The sequence below is a fragment of the Myxocyprinus asiaticus genome, chromosome 17 (assembly GCF_019703515.2).
Source record: "Myxocyprinus asiaticus isolate MX2 ecotype Aquarium Trade chromosome 17, UBuf_Myxa_2, whole genome shotgun sequence".
NCBI lineage: Eukaryota > Metazoa > Chordata > Actinopteri > Cypriniformes > Catostomidae > Myxocyprinus > Myxocyprinus asiaticus.
This window is the reverse complement of record NC_059360.1, coordinates 34,695,200-34,701,199: the sequence shown is the minus strand read 5'-3', so window position 1 is coordinate 34,701,199 and position 6,000 is coordinate 34,695,200.

The window sequence follows — 6,000 nt, the reverse complement described above, 5'->3', positions numbered from 1 at the left end:
GCTGTAAGGGGCCTGTCTAGATTTGATCAAAAATGACTTTTTTCAAGTAGTGATAGTGCTGTTTTTTTTACATCAGTAATGTCCTGACTATACAATGTGATCAATTGAATGCCACTTTGGTGAATTAAATTACCAATTTCCTTCCAAAACAGCAAAATCTGTACATTATTCCAAACTTTTGGCCGCCAGTGTATATAACAATATGATATACAGTGTATATATATATATATATATATATATATATACAGGTGCATCTCAATAAATTAGAATGTCGTGGAAAAGTTCATTTATTTCAGTAATTCAACTCAAATTGTGAAACTTGTGTATTAAATAAATTCAATGCACACAGACTGAAGTAGTTTAAGTCTTTGGTTCTTTCAATTGTGATGATTTTGGCTCACATTTAACAAAAACCCACCAATTCACTATCTCAAAAAATTAGAATATGGTGACATGCCAATCAGCTAATCAACTCAAAACACCTGCAAAGTTTTCCTGAGCCTTCAAAATGGCCTCTCAGTTTGGTTCACTAGGCTACACAATCATGGGGAAGACTGCTGATCTGACAGTTGTCCAGAAGACAATCATTGACACCCTTCACAAGGAGGGTAAGCCACAAACATTCATTGCCAAAGAAGCTGGCTGTTCACAGAGTGCTGTATCCAAGCATGTTAACAGAAAGTTGAGTGGAAGGAAAAAGTGTGGAAGAAAAAGATGCACAACCAACCGAGAGAACCGCAGCCTTATGATTGTCCAGCAAAATCGATTCAAGAATTTGGGTGAACTTCACAAGGAATGGACTGAGGCTGGGGTCAAGGCATCAAGAGCCACCACACACAGACATGTCAAGGAATTTGGCTACAGTTGTTGCATTCCTCTTGTTAAGCCACTCCTGAACCACAGACAACATCAGAGGCATCTTACCTGGGCTAAGGAGAAGAAGAACTGGACTGTTGCCCAGTGTTCCAAAGTCCTCTTTTCAGATGAGAGCAAGTTTTGTATTTCATTTGGAAACCAAGGTCCTAGAGTCTGGAGGAAGGGTGGAGAAGCTCATAGTCCAAGTTGCTGGAAGTCCAGTGTTAAGTTTCCACAGTCTGTGATGATTTGGGGTGCAATGTCATCTGCTGGTGTTGGTCCATTGTGTTTTTTGAAAACCAAAGTCACTGCACCCATTTACCAAGAAATTTTGGAGCACTTCATGCTTCCTTCTGCTGACCAGCTTTTTAAAGATGCTGATTTCATTTTCCAGCAGGATTTGGCACCTGCCCACACTGCCAAAAGCACCAAAAGTTGATTAAATGACCGTGGTGTTGGTGTGCTTGACTGGCCAGCAAACTCACCAGACCTGAACCCCATAGAGAATCTATGGGATATTGTCAAGAGGAAAATGAGAAACAAGAGACCAAAAAATGCAGATGAGCTGAAGGCCACTGTCAAAGAAACCTGGGCTTCCATACTACTGATGCCACAAACTGATCACCTCCATGCCACGCCGAATTGAGGCAGTAATTAAAGCAAAAGGAGCCCCTACCAAGTATTGAGTACATATACAGTAAATGAACATACTTTCCAGAAGGCCATCAATTCACTAAAAATGTTTTTTTTTTATTGGTCTTATGATGTATTCTAATTTTTTGAGATAGTGAATTGGTGGGTTTTTGTGAAATGTGAGCCAAAATCATCACAGTTAAAAGAACCAAAAACTTAAACTACTTCAGTCTGTGTGCATTGAATTTATTTAATACACGAGTTTCACAATTTGAGTTGAATTACTGAAATAAATGAACTTTTCCACGACATTCTAATTTATTGAGATGCACCTGTGTGTGTGTGTGTGTGTGTATATATATATATATATCTGTATATCATATTGTTTAAATAAAGAACAATATTTTTAGAATTTAAAAGTAAAAAAAAAAAAATGGGGGTGAAACTGGATGTTTAGTGTGCCTTTACCTGTTACAGTAGCCTCACAAGATGTTATTGTATGTTTTGTGTTGTTTTGGTCGAGGTCAAGGTCACACTTTATTTTTAAAGCACATTTCTAATACAACTAATGTATCCCAAAGTGCTGTTCAAAGATAATTTAAACAATAGAAAACAGAAATAAAATAACAAAAAAGCTAAGATAAAACCATTATTTAATCCCCTTCTGAATGAGACTCAAAAGCCAGGGTGTAAACGTGAGTCTTCAGGGCTGATTTAAAAGCATTGAGAGTGGTAGCTGATCTAATACTCAACGGTAACTTGTTTCACATCCTGGGAGCAGCTATCGAGAAGGCACAATCACCTTTACATTTTAGGCGTGACCGAGGTACTGTATCTGAAGGAGTTTATCGGCAGATCTAAGATTCCTTGTGGGCTGATGTAAAATCAGCAGATTTGATAAGTAAAAAGGGGTGTGGCCAGTTGATGATTTAAAACCAAATAATAGAACCTTAAAATGGATCCTGTATTGGACTGGTAACCAGTGAAGAGAGGCCAGAGTAGGGGTAATACTCTCTCTCTTTCTGGTGCCAGTCAGTAATCTTGCAACAGCGTTCTGTCTCAACTGCAAATGGTATAAAGATGACTGGCTGAGGCCCAAATACACAGCATTGCAATAATCAAGCCTATATGATACAAAAGCATGGAGGACTATCTCTGTCCTTAAATGAGAGCATTGGTTTTAACTTTGCAATTAACCATAATTGAAAAAAGCTGCTTTTCACCACTGCACTGACTTTTTTCTCAAAGTTTAGCTCAGAATCAAAAAAAATATTTTTTGCAGGCGAACAGCTCTGGAGAAAGACCGCATTTAGTTAGAAATTCAAGAACCGGTGCTAAGAGAACCAAAAACAACAATTTCAATTTTGCTCTCATTTAGATGGAGAAAGTTCCTAGCCATCCAACATTTTACATCCTCAAAACACTTATTAATATTTGCACAGGAGCCATCATCAGGATGCAGTGGAACGTACAGCTGTGTCTTGTCGGCATAGCAATGATAAGAAATATTATATTTCTAAAAAATAGAACCCAAAGGTAACATATACAATGAAAATAAAATAGGGCTTAAAATGGAACCTTGAGGCAGGCCACTGGAGAAGGCACAATTCTAACTGCCAAGGACCGGTCTGAAAGAAACGAGGTAAACCAATGTAAGGCTGTGCCACTAATACCAACCTCCTGCTTTAAGCGGTCTAAAAGGATGCTATGACTGTATCGGACGCCGCAGTTAGATCAAGCAAAATTACAATCGCTAAGCTACCAGGGTCCAAAGTAAGCAAATGGTCATTTGTCACTTTAAGAAGAGCGGTTTCTGTACTCTGACGGTTACTAAACCCAGACTGGAATTTATCAAGAATATTATATTCTGCTAAAAATTAGGAAAGCTGTGAAAAGACAATCTTCTCAAGAACTTTCGATAAAAAAGGCATTTTAGAGATAGGTCGAAAGTTGTTAAAGTTACAGGATCAAGATTTGGCTTCTTAAGAAAAGGCCGAATAACTGCTTGCTTAAGGCTGGAAGGAACAACACCAGTGCTAAACGAGCTATTCATAATGGCCAAAACAGATGGACCAATCGAGCCTAGCACATCTCTAAAAAGCCACGTGGGCACTATATCCAAAGGTGAGGTAGTGGGTTTCATCTTTAAAATTATATCATTAAGCTTAGAAAGAGAGATAGGCATAAAATGAGTTAACTGAGCAGAATAAGAAGTAAGAATAGAAGGATCATAGCTATTACTAGGAATAGCTTAGATAGGTTAAGAATAGAAGGGGCAGTGGTGGCTCAGCAGTTAAGGCTCTGGGTTACTGATCAGAAGGTCAGGGGTTCAAGCCCCAGCACTGCCAAGATGCCACTGTTGGGCCCTTGAGCAAGGCCCCTGACCCTATCTGCTCCAGGGGTGCCACATCATGGCTGACCCTGCACTCTGACCCCAGCCTAGTTGGGATATGTGAAAAAGAAGAATTTCACTGTATATGTGCAAATGTATAATGTGTGACAAATAAAGAAAATTAATTATTATGAATACAAGAATGCAGAGCAGCTACCTTGCTCATAAAAATATCTAAAAAGATTATACAAGACTCAGGGGTAGCACCTGGATATGAAGTAACCCTGGGATTAATTACTTTGTCCAAAGTATAAAACAGAACTTATGAGTTATGTGAGTTTTTAGAAATTAAATCTGAAAAATATTTAGATTTCGCAGCTTTTACAGAGAGCTGATAAGCGGACAGACTGAGTTTTGGGCAAAAGATGGCAGTATACCATCACTTCTGTTTGCAGTTTCACAGTCAAGCAGAGCCACTATTTCCCCCAACCTCTTTCACAAAATGATTCATACTAAAAAGACTACAAAAAATGTTCAAAAAAAATTCTAATTCTTACACTCTCCTCTAATGTCTTATCACATATTTACCTGCTCGATTCTGCATGATTTTGATTAAAGGATCTACAGTACTTAACCATATTTTGGTGTGTTCCACCTGTTCTACACAATTGGTTTCAATATACTTTTTAAATGACCATTTAAAATGTGTCAAAACAAATAATTTTCTTAAGATGTTTTGTCATCCTCTTGGTTTCACAGTTTGGGATTTCACTAACACTGCATAAACCCACAGTTAATGTGTAGATAAATAAAGATTCAGTGCTTTAATAAGGTGAAATGTTTTATTTTTATTTAAAGGGTCATCAAACACCCTATCTCCGCCTACAGGAAAATGTCACAAACATTAGCTCTACTTTTTTTTTTTTTCTGAAACCATTCTTCTCATTGATATTCTGTTTAACACCCACATTAAAAGCAGTTACTGTTGTTTATCTGAACATTACCTATGTGACATGTGGGTGCATGAGCCATCCGTATGCATTGACAGCCTCTCCTCCTCTAAATGTGTGATAGGGTTGCGGTGACATGCGAAACATTTCTCTGTATTGATGTGGCAGAATTTCTGTTACTTTTGTACAAACAGCAGTCAGATTCGGCTCTAAATTACACGTCAACGGTCCTCTGATCCTTTTCACATCTCTGCTCAAAGTGCAAGCCCTCTCTGAGTATGTCATACAAATGAGTGTCATTTCTAAAGGCTGCTTGAGTGCGTACGTGTGTGACGCACTCTCATTAATCTGTCCCATGCTGCTCTTTGCTTTATGAAGTCCTGATTGCCTGCTCATTGTTTTCTCATTCACTTGTTTGAATACCCAACCTATAATTAGAGCTGTAAAAATAAGGCATTAAAAAGGCATGCTGCCATTTTTTTGGTGACACTGACAAAGTACATTTGCATTCACACTGACTTTTTACTCATTTAAGCCATCAAAACTCACAATACCCATCAGAACAATCTGCAGGCTTCAGCTCAGAGTAAAACTGCATTATAGTGTTAGAATCTGAATTAAACTATGGCAAGTGAAGATGGGTTGAGTGCCCTCAAATACATGCTCATCGCTCTCTCCCTGTCATTCTCTCCCTCTTCTTCTTTTCTTATTTCTGCAGTGTGCACAAAGCTAATGATAACATAGATCTCTGATTCCAGTAATTACAGTGGCTTTTCAGAGGGAATATCCAGATGACAGCATCTCTATTTCACTGCTCCCATGATGAATAGCAGAATGGAAAGTTTGAAAACAAGCTTCAGGTCGATTTGACCCATGCAGCTTTGCTACAAAGTTTTTGTATTCTTAATAATCCTGAATGCTCTGTGCTCAAAAGCTATAAATCCATTTTGGAAAGTTACTTGCTGAAATCAAATGTTACAAAAGCAAAAAAAAAAAAAAGAAAAAAAAAGAAAAACTTAAGTGCTCTCATGGTGAGCCCCATGGTCCTTTGATTCGGCCCTCTCTTAATATGAAATTGCAAAAGTGTAAACATGGGTGTGGAGCTCAATGGTACGGTTGAGTGATTTTCAGGAATGATCAGATCATCTAGATCAGGAGCTGAAAGTTGTTATACCTTTATGATTTTGTGGGCAGAGAAGCTGTATCCATCTCTATTAACAGACACAAAGA